This window comes from Sorex fumeus, unplaced genomic scaffold (assembly GCF_029834395.1).
Source record: "Sorex fumeus unplaced genomic scaffold, SorFum_2.1 ptg000063l, whole genome shotgun sequence".
NCBI lineage: Eukaryota > Metazoa > Chordata > Mammalia > Eulipotyphla > Soricidae > Sorex > Sorex fumeus.
Genome location: NW_026606120.1, coordinates 26,272,353 through 26,286,292, shown reverse-complemented (window position 1 = coordinate 26,286,292; position 13,940 = coordinate 26,272,353). Strand labels below are relative to the sequence as shown.

Below are 13,940 nucleotides of genomic sequence, written 5' to 3'. Positions count from 1 at the left end.
TCAAATGCATGGAGCGATAGCACAGCGGGTAGGGCGGTCGCCTTACAAGCGGCCAACATGGCCGACCCGAGTTCGATTCCTCTGCCCCTCTCGGAGAGCCCGGCAAGCTACCGAGAGTATTCGATATGCCAGACACAGTAACAACAAAGTCTTCAATAGAGACGTTACTGGGCCCGCTCGAGCAAATCGACGATCAACGGGAGGGCCTTTACCTTTACCTTTTAATTTAAATAGTCATTTTAAAAATATATTCTCACTCTCAGCCAGGTCTTACTTTCTCTGTTGAATTAAAATACTGGTAGCCCTGATTCTTTTGTCATCCAGTGGAAAATGTTCCCTTAAGAATGGGACCAATAGTCACTGTGATAAGCTGGACAACATTTCCATACCAAAGAAAAGGACAGCTAAATATTTTAAATGGTCACATATTAATTACATTTAGTAGGCTAAATAACAACTAATATCAAACAATAAAACATGCTGTTTATTGTCCTTGAAAGAACTATGGAAGTCTGCCAAAAGCATAGCTCTTTTCTTAGCATTTATTATCAAATGGACCACTTCTCTGAAAGTCACATTCTAAATTACTATTGATGCTGTTGTGTTTACTGTCTTACCTCTACAAAGACTGCGGCTGCTTCTCTGATAATTGTCACCCGATGAAGTTTCCCATCAGCCATAGTTTTAGAACCAAGATTAAAAATATCAGGTTCCTGGTGTCTGTCTAGTTTATATGTGATCTGCAAACTTCCTAAAGAAGGGGGAAATGACATTTTTAACTAAAACAGAATTCCATAAAGAAAAAAGGGAAAAAAACCCCTTCCAGTGTGGAACCTAAACCTTTTACTTGTTGTTCAGTTCAATTTAAATCTAATGTGTATTTATTTGGGCTCACCTGATAATTAATATTTCTATTCAATAGAGCCTGTCTGAGTTGGGGAAAGACCCAGAATCAGGCTCTCACCAGGCTGTTAGAGGCAGGAATAGGAACCTGTAGGTGGGCTTGTAAGAAAACCCAAGACAAACCAGGACTAAAATATGACCTGGGACCACTTAAAATTTCCACTGATCAGAACAGCACTCACTTGTGTGAAAAGGACCCCAGTATAGAATGGCTTTTTTTTCAGATATAAGCTTTTCTATCCTAAGAGACAGTAAACCAAAGAACAAGTGTTTATTGAGCCTATGTCTTCTAGATTATGTCTGTGCCAGGGTTGTTGTAATTTACTGGATTTTGATCTTTTTGTGTACACATCCTGTCATTGTCACTGTCCTCCCGTTGTTCGTCGATTTGGTCGAGCGGGCCCAGTAACGTCTCCATTGGAGACTTTGTTATTACTGTATTTGGCATATTGAATACATCACGGGTAGCTTGCCAGGCTCTGCCGTGCGGGCGAGATACTCTCGTAGCTTGCCGGGCTCTCTGAGAGGGGTGGAGGAATCGAACTCGGGTCGGCCATGTTGGCTGCGAGCAAGGCAAACGCCCTCCCGCTGTGCTATCCCTCCAGCCCTGAAAGCCAAATTCAGAGTGCCCTATTTTACTCTTAATTTCAATAGTAAAGACCTAACTGTCTCATTTATTTTGTGTTTTTACCTTTTGGGTCACACCTGTGGGTGCTCAAGGCTTAATCTTGGCAGGGCTCAGGGAACCATGTACTATTGATGACTGAACTACATAGGGGGAAGCACACCACCACTGTACTATCTCACTGGCCTAAAATGTCTCTTTTTTCAGCTTTTCTTACATAAGGTAGAAACTTAAGTTAAACATAAGAAAATTAAAGCTTGGTTCTCAGTTAGTTATTCATGTGGTATTCATATAACTAAATGATAAAACCTCTGGCAATAATACATTAACATTCACTTTCCATAAACATAACTTCTTTTAATGTGGCTTATTTTGATGCATTTTAAATCAGTACCTGAAACACTGAAACACTGTCTTCCCGTTGTTCATCAATTTGCTCGAGCCCAGTAACGTCTCCAGTTTTTGAGACTTGTTGTTACTGTGTTTTGGCATATTGAATATGTCACGGGTAGCTTGCCAGGCTCTGCCGTGCAGGCGAGATACTCCGGGTAGCTTGCCGGGCTCTCTGAGAAGGGTGGAGGAATCGAACCTGACTCAGCCTGGCTGGCTGTATTCAAGGCAAACAGCCCTATCACTGTGCTATCTGCATTTGCATAATTAAGTTTTGCAATTGCTCAAATTTTCTACTAATGTTTCTGAAGAATCAAGAAACAGGAAAAATAAGATAGATGTTAGTGATCTGCCATGATATGCAAATCCCTCTGAAGAGTGTACTATTACTCTTTTGTCCCTCTGCTTTCCTCCTTGGAAGGGAAACTTCCTCTTCTTTACTCTCTCCTTCTAAAGTAATCAGTGAGAGATAATGGCAAGATTTCTGAGAGCTCAGCTCCCACATGCTCAAGGAAGCAAGGTTGTAGCCTGGTTCTTTTCTCTAACTGAGCATCTTAGAATGATTTGGTAATCAAGGTTTGAGTAATCAAGTGTTGAGTAAGAACTCGCTTGGTTTTGGATACAGATATGACATAAATAAGTGATGAGTTAGGTAAATCTTATTCATCTCATACTTATGGATATCAGCATACTTTGTTTGCTTTCTTCTTTTATTTATTTTTTTTCGGGGGTGGTGGTTAGACCAAACTTGGTGGTGCTCAGGAATTTCTCCTGGCGATGCTCAGGATTTACTCCTTTCTCTATACTCATGTGTCACTCAGGGGAACATATGTAATGCCAGGGATCAGAATACAGATGCACAGAGTGCAAGGAAAGCAGCCTACATACTGTCCTATCACACTAGTCCCTGTTAGCTTATCTTTTCTTTTCCGGTTTTACCCAGTGGTGCTCAGAGCTTACTCCAGGCTCTGAGCTCAGAGATGGCTCCTTGTCATACCATGCAACCATTTGCACTGCAGGGAGTCAAACCCAGGTTAGCTGGTGTAAGACAAGTTTCTTTCATGCTGTGCTATCTTTTGGCCCCTTAAACCATATAAAACTATCTTTTATGAGGTTTAATGCAGCTCCTTGCTGAGATGGAGGAAATATTTTATGTAAAAAAAAATCTTATTTCATGGAAACCTATCCCTTGCTCATAGATCGGGAGGATTAACCTTACCAAAATGACACTACTCCCCAAGGCATTATACAGATTCAATGTGGTCCCTATAAGGGTACCCATGACATTCTTTAAAAAAATTGACAAAACATTCATAAAATTCATATAGAAAAATAATGTCCCACAAATAGCTAAAGCAATTCTTGGGGAAGAGTAGATAGGTTGCATCATCTTCCCCAACTACAAACTGTACTACAAAGCAGTAGTAATTAAAACAGCATGGTATTGGACTAGAAACAGACCTGCAGACCAATGGAACAGAGTTGAATATTCTGACACTGCCACTCAAGTATATGATCACTAAACCTGTGACAAAGGAGCAAGAAACGTGAAGTGAAGCAAGGAAAGCCTCTTCAGCAAGTGGTGCTGGGAAAACTGGATATTTATCTGAAAAAAAATTGAGCTCAGATCTCTGTCTTGCAAGGTCCCTTGGGACCCAGAGGGAGATTCCAGAGTTAAAACTCTACTAATTAGTAGCTCTCCATTTCCTGCCCCCTCCCTAGTAGAGCCTTAGCTGTGAAGCCCTTCCTTATTGGGATGTAAATTCTGAAACCATTTGTTGACTCTTCCCTGCTGGGATGTAAATTCAGAAACCATTTGTTGGCCCTTCCTTCTCTGTTACCTCTGTTAGGAACTTTTCCTTATCCTCTTCCACCAAATCAAAGGGAGCCACGTAATAACCAAATGTCCGAGTTACCCACTAGCCCACTAGCCACAATGCCTATGTATGTAAATGCTGATCTTTGAATCTATAGGCTAAGGAGTGATGTACTTTTAAATGGATTGGTTAAGAAAGTATATGTTGTTACAAATCTATTGGCAATGAAATGCATGGGCTTTGCTGTAATGGCCAGTGAAGGCCTATATAAGATCCCCTTTGAAGAAGTTCGGGGTCTTGCCTCACCTATCTGACCTGCCTGTCTGTGTAGGAGGCTTGACCCTGGCTTGCCAGTCTTACAATAAACTTTGCTTGCTCTTTGCAGTCTCTGAAGTCTCTTTGTTGTTAAAGGGAGATCACTATCCGCATCCTAACAGTCTAACCCAAGCACAAAAGTTAGATCAAAATGGATTAAAGACCTAAGTAGCAGGCCTGAATCCATAAGGCACATGGAGGAAAATGTAGGCAGATTCCTCCACTATAATGGAAGCTAAAGGCATCTTTAAGGATTAAACACCACTGGCCAAGCAAGTGGAAGAAAACATAAACAAATTGGACTACATTAAACTAAGAAGCTTCTACACTGAAAAAAAAAACAGTTACCAAAATACAGAGAGAGTCCACTGATTGGAAAAAATTATTTATCCAATACCTGTCAGCAAGTTGTTAATACATAGGATATACAAGACAAAAAATCCTCCAACAGCACCAAAATGGGGAGAGGAAATAAACAGAAACTTCCTCAAAAAGGAAATACAAATGGCCAAAAGACACATGAAAAACTGCTCTTCGTCAAAAAGTCATTAATCATCAGGGAGATGCAAATCAAAACAACATAAGATATCTTACACCAGAGTGACTGACACACATCAAAAAGAACAAGAACAAGCAGTGCTTCTGAGGAAGTGGGGATAAAGGAACTCTCTTTCATTGTCGGTAGAAATGCTAACTGGTCCAGCCTTTTTGGAAAACAATATGGGCATACCTCAAAAAACTAGAAACTGAGCTTCCATATGAGCCAGCAATACCAGTTCTGGGAATATATGCCGGGGTGCAAAAGTGCACAGTAGAAATGACATTTGCACCTGTATGTTCATTGCAACGCTGCTCACAATAACCAGAGTCTGGAAATAACACATGTGCCCAAGAACAGATGAATGGTTAAATAAATTTTGGTATATATACACAATGGAATAACATATAGCTGTTAGGAAAGATAATGTCATGAAATATCCTTATAAGTGAATGAACATGGACAGTATCATGCTGAGTGAAATGAGTCAGAAAGAGAAAGACAGACATAGAATGACTGCACTTGTTTGTGGAATATAAAATAACATAATATAAGACTAACACCCAAAGACAGTTGAGTCAAGGGCCAGGAAGATTGTTCCAAGGTTGGAATCCTGCCTTACAAGCTGGGGGAGAAGACAGCCAGGATAGAGAAGTGATTACTAAGTCAGTGATGGTTGGAGGGATAGCTCAGGCTGGGAGATGTTTGCTGAATGTAGATAAAGGACCAAACATGATGACTTCTCAGTATCTATATCTAAACCATAATGCCCAAAAGTACAGAGAGAGCAAGAAAAAAATTGTCTGCCATAGAGAAAGGGGTTGGTGTCGTGTGGGGGTGGATACTGGGGACATCTGTGGTGAATAATTTTATGACTGAAACTCAATTATGAAAGCTTTGTAACTATATCTCAAGGTGATTCAATAAAAAATGCTAATAAATTTACATACCAGATAAAAAATTTGTTTCCAAATTACCTGAAAAAGTCATTTAGATTATTGATGAACAGAAAAATACATTCTGGGAGTAGTTTTATGTTGATCTCATAAAATGATCAGCATTTTATGGAAGACTCATTTGTTTATTCATTAAAATGTGGACATTATTTACACTTATTTGTGACAATAAGTGAAGCCTAATAAATAGAGATGTGTAGGCCACCCAATTATGCTGCACCTTAACAAGAAAAGGACCCATCCCTGCATGGTGCTAACTTTCTTTTTTTTTTTTTCCACTTTAAAAAAAAAACTTTTATTTGTGAAACACCATGAGGTACAGTTGTAGACTTACAAATTTTTGTGCTTGGGTTTCAATTATACAATGTTCGAGTACCCATCCCTCAATCAGTGTCCATTTTCTTTTTTTTTTTCCAGTATTATAATTTTATTTATTTATTTATTTTTTTACAGTTGTAGATTTACAATTTTTTTTGTGCTTGGGTTTCAATTATACAATGATCAGATACCCATCCCTCCACCAGTGCCCGTTTTTCACCACCATGGATAATATCCCTCCCACCCCCATCCCCCCATCCCCCCCTGCCTCTGTGGCAGGACAATCCCCTGTGTTCTCTCTCTCCGTTTGGGTGTTGTGGTCTGCAAAAGAGGCATTGAGTGGCAAACATGTTCAGTCCATAGTCTACTTTCGACATGCATCTCCCCTCCTGGGAGGATCCTCCAAACATCCTTTATTTGGTGCTCCCTTCTCTATCTGAACTGCCCTTTCCTCTAGGATACCCGGCTGGCCTCTAAGTTATGGAGTAATCCTCCTGGTGCTGATCTCAGCTATTCTTGGGTATTAATCTCATACTTTGTTACTTTATATCCCCCAGATGAATGCAATCTTTCTATGTCTATCCCTCTCTTTCTGACTCATTTCGCTTAGCATGATACTTTCCATATTGTACCACTTGTATGTAAATTTCATGACTTCATCTTTTCTAAGAGCTACATAGTACTCCATTGTGTAGATGTACCAAAGTTTCTTTAACCAGTCATCTGTTCTTGGGCATTCGGGTTTCTTCCAGTTTCTGGCTATTGTAAAGAGTGCTGCAATGAACAAACAAGTGCAGATGTCACTTCGACTATACATTTTTACCTCTCTGGGATATATTCCCAGGAGTGGTATTGCTGGGTCAAATGGGAGCTCAATTTCTAATTTTTTGAGAATCGTCCATACTGTTGTCCAGAAGGGCTGAACCAGTGGACATTCCCACCAACAGTGAAGGAGTGTCCCTTTCTCGCCACATCCACGCCAGCATTGGTTGCTTTTGTTCTTTTGAATGTGGGCCAGTCTCTGAGGTGTGAGATGGTATCTCATTGTGGTTTTGATCTGCATCTCTCTGATGATTAATGATGTAGAGCATTTTCTCATGTGCTTTTTTGCCATTCGGATTTCTTCTTTGAGAAAGTTTCTGTTCATTTCATTGCCCCATTTTTGGATGGGATTGGATGTTTTCTTCTTGTGGAGTTTAACCAGTATTTTGTATATCCTGGATATCAACCCCTTGTCAGATGTGTATTCTGCGAATATCCTTTCCCATTCTGAAGACTGTCTTTGTATTTTGGTCACTGTTTCTTTGGAGGTGCAGAAGCTTCTTAGTTTAAGATAGTCCCATTTATCTATCTCTGTTTTCACTTGCTTGGCCAGTGGCGTGGCATCTTTGAAGATACCATTAGCTTCAATATCATGGAGGGTTTTGCCAACTTTATTTTCAATGTACCTTATGGTTTCTGGTCTGATGTTGAGGTCTTTAATCCATTCTGATCTTACTTTTGTACATGGTGTTAGGCAGAGTTCTGAGCCTATTTTTTTGCATGTAGCCGTCCAATGATGCCAGCATAATTTATTAAAGAGGCTTTCCTTTCTCCACTTCACATTACTTGCACCTTTATCAAAGATTAGATGATCATATGATTGAGGGGAGATGTCAGTGTATTCAACCCTGTTCCATTGGTCTGCAGTTCTGCCTTTGTTCCAGTACCATGCTGTTTTAATTATTACTGCTTTGTAGTAGAGTTTGAAGTTAGGGAGGTTGATTCCCCCATTTTCTTTTTCCCAAGAATTGCTTTAGCTATTCGTGGGGGCTTATTGTTCCATATAAATTTCAGGAGTGTTTGCTCCATTTCTTTGAAGAATGTCATGGGTATCCTTATAGGGATTGCATTGAATTTATACAATGCTTTCGGTAGTATTGCCATTTTGACAATGTTAAGTCTCACGACCTGGTGCTACCTTTCAATTTCATTCTTTTTAGTCTTACACTACAGACACTCACCATTTGTGGTGAGGATCACAGAAAAGTATTCCTCTGAGAAGGCCCCAACAAAGAGCAGTAGGGAGGGAAGCCCTGTTGTCCTGAAGCTTATTGCCGTCTCTTCTCCTGTCAGTGTTAGATCCTCATGGGATCCAGTTGCAAAGGAGCAGGTGTTCTTGCTGGGGGTGTGGTTGTAAGGTCCTTGAAAACTGTAAGTGATTGATGAGCCAGTTCTTAAATATGCAGAAACCTCTGGAATGACACACATATTACTGTTATATGTAAAAGCAAAAGACTTTTTAAAATTGAGTCCTTGTGATGTATAGTTGCAAAGCTATTCATGCTTGCATTTCATACAATGTTTCAACACCTATCTCTCCATCAGTGTACATTTCCAACTAGTTCCCTCCCCCACACCTCTTCTCCAACCTGCCTCAATGGCATACTCTTTTCCTCTCTGTCTCTGCCTTTCTGTCTCTGTCCCTCTCTCTCTCCTTTTGAGCATTATGGTTAAATGCAAGAGTCTTGATCTATTTATATTTAAAGACTACCTAAGAGAGAAAACAAGAGTGACATCATTTTTACATGTTTTCTTGTTTAAATTTAGTTTGGATATTTTGGTTTGGGGGCCACACTCAGCAGTGTTCAGGCTTCTCTACACTCAGTGCTCAAGCATCACTTAGGGAAGTTCTCAAGGGACCATTTGGTGCTGTGATTGAATCCCTTCCTCCTACAGGTGCAACTAGCCCTCAGATGTCTTGCCTACTCGTGTGTGTGGGCTTTCACATTAAAAGTTTAAATTCTATTATTGGGAATGCTAATTCAAGTAGCCATCATGTATTGTTTATCCATTATGTATTGTCTATAATGGATAGCCAACGCTAATTGGGAAAATAGTATTTCAAAACTTAAAAATAGAATTACCATATTATTCAGCGATTGCACAGTTGTGTCATTACCTAAAGAATGTGCACATATCCATGTAAAGAGATATATTTATTAGCCATGTGCAGATCCCTGCTCATCACATCATTATTCATAATCACCAAGGGCTGGAAACAATCTAAGTGCCCATACATGGATGAATAAATAAAGATGCTGTGTGCAGAATTCATGAGAGAACGTTATTCAGCTCTGAAAAATGAATTCATGTCAATTGCAAAAACATGGATGGCCCCAGAGGATATCATACTCATTGAAACAGAAAACTAAAAACTAGATGATTTCACTCAGGTAGCAGCTAAAAAAAATAAACAAATGAACAAATCAAATCAACTTTCTATTTATCCTCCTAGATCCAAATCAACCTGTAGACTATAGAAGCAAAATAGCATTTACCAGAAGGGAAGATGAAACTTTTCACTAGACCTCAGGTGATGAGGTCCTTTATATTTATTACTGTGTATACATCTATAATTATATATAAATTACTGTCTATATATACTAAAAACTACATAATCTTATAGACCAATATTAATTCAGTGTAAATAGTCAAACTTTGCAATATTGATACAAAATAACTAATCCCGTCATAGACCCAAATCAAATGACATTATTGGTGATGCAACATGCTTCATTTCATGATAACTGAAAATCCAGTTCAGACAGAGTTGGAGGTTATGGGTCTCCTCGTGGCACTGCACTGAGGGGCCTCTGAGGACTGGCACCAAGATTTCATAGGATAGTCTTTGAGGTCTGCAAACTGAACCTGGTCTCTTCTCCAGTTCAACAGCAAGATGGAGACAGAGCCCAGGGAGATGTTTCTGCAAGCCGTATACTACAACATTATTTTGTGTTTTCCATCCCTGGGATCCCTGTCCCGGGTTCCACTCACCATGGAAGCAGAAGGGCCCATCATAAGCAGAGGAGGTGCAGTCACACACAAACCCCCTAAGCCTCTCCTGGCAGAGGCCTCCATTGTGGCACAGATGTCCATAGCTAGCACAGTGACCTGGGCATCCTGGCTCCGCACCTGGGGTCACTGTGGCTCTTTCTTCCAAGTCCAAGACCACCCCATTCAAACGCAGGGCCTGGATGCACCCCAGAAATCCTCTCTGCCTGGTTGCTGTACCTCCTGCCAGAGAAACACCCCAGATGTGTCATAGTCCTGTGTCTTGCCATGCTAATATTCCAGGGCAAATATATGACAGTACTAACACTAAAATACTGCCCCACGTGTTATGATCATATGTGGTTTTGAAAATATAGACTCTAGTCAATTTAAAAATCATCAAACAACAATATGGAAACAATATGGTTACATATTCTAACAGTATTTTTCATGTTTCATTTTGATTTTTTACATTCATTCCTTTATAAACAATGAAATATAAACTATCATTGTTTATAAAGGAATCCTTTCAAAGTGATCCTTTGAAAAGTGATCCTTTTCAAAATTTATACTCAATGAAGTATGTGTGGAATACAGTTACATAATTAAAAATCTTTCCAATATATTATAAAATTATAGATTAGAATGCATAGAAAATATTACAGTTGTAATTTTGAAATATAAATATGCATTGCAAATTTATGTGCATTGTTTTGTAATCTTTGTGATTTATTATGTAATTAATATCATTATTGCTGGGCTAAAGCGATAGCACAGCGGTTGGGCATTTGCCTTGCACGCAGCCAACATGGCCGACCAGAGTTCGATTCCTCCGCCCCTCTCGGAGAGCCTGGCAAGCTACCGAGAGTCTCCCACCCACATGGCAAAGCCTGGCAAGCTCCCCATGATGTATTCGATGCCAAACACAGTAACAACAAAGTCTCCAATGGAGACGTTACTAGGCCCGCTCAAGCAAATCGATGAAACGTAACTGTGAATATGTCATAATATAATTTTATAATTTGTTTTGACTATCAGATATTGAACTATATAATAATACAAATATCATCTCTAAAATTTTTCTTTATATAACACAAATATTTATTAGAGATCTCTCTATTAATGAAGCTTTAGAAAGGAATCAAGGAAAGAGCAAAGAAAAAGAAATTTGAGACAATATCTATGGCTTCAGCTTATCTTATCTATCCTAACAATCTGAAGCTGGATGGTTTGAATACTACCTGAATAATAAATACTTTCCATTCATCACATCTTATGTGCGCCTAAGACAATTATTCTTACCTGTTGGGGGCTAGAGCGATAGCATAGTGGGTAGGGCGTTTGCCTTGTGCATGGCAGACCAGGGCAACACAGGTTCGATTCCGCAGCCCCTCTCAGAGAGCCTGGCAAGCTCCTGAGAGTATCTTGCCCGCACGACAAAGCCTGGCAAGCTACCCGTATTGTATTCAGTATGCCAAACACAGTCACAACTAGTCTCACAATGGAGATGTTACTAGGCCCTCTCACGCAAATCAATGAACAATGGGAGGACAGTAACAGTGACAGTTGGGAGCACAGGTGAAAGCTGGAAGCTTGTTTTAAAAACAGATCTGAGGCTCATTCTAGAGATTCAACTCAATACTGGGATATGGGAGTTACCCAAAATGTGAATTTTCAGCTAAGTTCTCAGGCTTCAGTAATATTACCCTAAGGGATAATGTTAATTTGGAGTAGATTTTTCATAAATTCTTTTTTAAAATTTAACATTTCATTAGTTCTTTCTCTAGACTTGAAATCGGAAGATAGAGCTATTTAATATAATCTGCAATAATTAATTGAAGGAAACTCTAGCTCGGTAAGAACTAATTATGCTTGAAGTTGAATTTTATGATTCCATGAACTGTATACACACATAGTTTAACTCACTGCATAGCATTAGACTCATAGATGCTGGAGGTATCCTCTGGCAAAACAGACTGTATGCTAGTTTGTGATTTTTGTCTGTATCTAATTGGGTTGTGTCCTTATTTACTTAGAAATGTCTCATGTAAAACATTAAAAAATAGCCAAGTAAGAGTGAATCCTTTAATCTGCTTAGTTTCCAAATCACACTACTATTGTCTGAAATGTAATGTAGCAAAAATCATTTTTACCCCATGGAAGAAACTAACAGCAGTGAAACAATAAGCAAGACAATTAAGAGGGAATATTTCTAAGACTCAGATATTTAATGTTTAAAAAAGGATTATGAGGAAAAAGGAGAAAGCTTGGGCCCTAAATATTGCGCATGATATGGGACCAAAGGGAGGTGCAGAGAGAATTGAGGCTCAGACTGATGAGAGTCGTTCATGGATAAACACCCTGAGAGATGTCTGCATGACCCCTCAGATCTGTTTCCCAGGAGACAGATGATGACTGGGTCCCAGTTACAATGCATGTTCTCTAACTCCCCTGAGAGGCAAAGTAGGAGAAATAGACAAAAATTGGCAAGAGTTTTACAAAGACCATTGTTAAGATGTGACTGAAAGAAATACAAATAGACTCTATATGATATTGAGTGCAAACATGGGAAACAGTTCAAGACAAGTTGAGAATTTTCTTTTGGTTGTATATGTGGTCAAGCCCCTTGATCCCTCTGGATCTCCACCCAACACTATATGTTAAATATGGAGACCTGAGATCATGGAGCCCATAGTAGTATTGTTTTGCCATTGCTATGGTAACTATTTATAGTAACCATTGTCTCTTGGTCATTGTATCTATTCCCAGCACTGCACAGTTATGAATGACAGCACTCACCGACAAAGAGCTGGCTGTTGAGCTGTAAGCGGGAGTGCCCATCAGCAGGGCCCGACTGGGTTCTGACAGGGAGCTGATCCACTTGGAGAGTTGCTTCCTTAATGTTCCTCTCTGCCTTCACATAGTGCCACCGATTGTCATTCAAGGGGGTAGAGGACTTCACTTTGACTTCACAAGGTCCATTCCCCACATCAAATGAAAAGGTCACTTCCGCAGAAGCTAGAAATATAGATGTGAGTTGCTTATGGTCATTCTCAGGGAGAAAATATGACTTGAATAGATGTGAGAAGAGTATGGTGACATGCTCACATAAAGGGGACCTTGGGCTAAAACAGACTGCCATTCCCAGTTGGCTTAAGAGCAAAATAAGTCTGTACCTGGAGGGAAAAAGCAAAACTATTTTAGCATATTCCTTCTCAGGTGCACTATTCAACTTGCTAAGTAATTACTAAATCTTTAGTAACAAAACGAACAAGTTACCTGGTTTAATATGACAAATGTATTCATGTAAAAACGGTTTAAATCTTCACATAACTTTATTGCATGCACTGTATGAAATTTTGGAAGCAAGAAATTAACCTCTGCACAAAACAATTATAATGCACCTAATGAATTATATCAAACAGTTTCATAGCCTAGTAGGATGCTATTTGGCCCATTTGGTGTCAAATTCTGATTATACAAATTGCTATTCACAACACAAAATTGGCATAGGATATCACAATCCATTCCCTTACTATTGAAATGATCATTAAAGATTATAGAATTTTAGTATTTAATAGAAAAATACAACTGAAAAAGCAAACAGGCATCTTATAAAAATTAGGTCTATAAAGGGCATATTATTAATAATTAGGTACTCAGTGGTTATGTCCAGATAAGGTCACTCACCACGCAGCTCCAGCCGGATGAAGCCTGTGATTCCCAGGTTTTCTACAAACACTCCAGAAGGGGCTGTGGTCTTTAAAAAGAAAGACATGTCAGCACTAAGTTCTCCACGGAATGCTGGGAAATGGAGGTATGATGTTTCAGTATTGAAGGAAGCTGAATTCCAAAACGAATCTGTTTACAAAAAGAAGGGATACAAACAGTGAGAATAGGTTCGTCCCCAACGCTGCGTCTGACCTCTCCATCCCTCAGGTCAGTCTTAATTAGAACCCAGGACTTCGCTCTCGCTGCCTACGTGTACCAGACATTCTCTAAGACCCTGAGTCTACCATCCCTGAGCCTCCTCCTGTTCATCCTCAACACCTGATCTCTCCGTCCCTTAGGTTGTACTCCTCACACATTCCAGGTACCCATAGGGGGCATGGCCTCTTCCGCAGTGGGCATGGCCTCGCAGAAGTAGGCGTGACCTAATTTTGGACTGAGCGGCCACAGGTAAATTAATCATACCCAGCAATCTCATGTAACTCTCAGTCTCCATGCCACCATACCAACATGAAGAAACAGTGCAAATCCCCACC

At 39.7% G+C, this 13,940-nt stretch overlaps 1 pseudogene; it reads right to left on the bottom strand.

Moving 5' to 3' along the window:
* LOC130034970 (contactin-associated protein-like 3) overlaps nt 1-13,940 on the bottom strand; it is a 170,144-nt pseudogene that overhangs the window by 27,245 nt on the left and 128,959 nt on the right.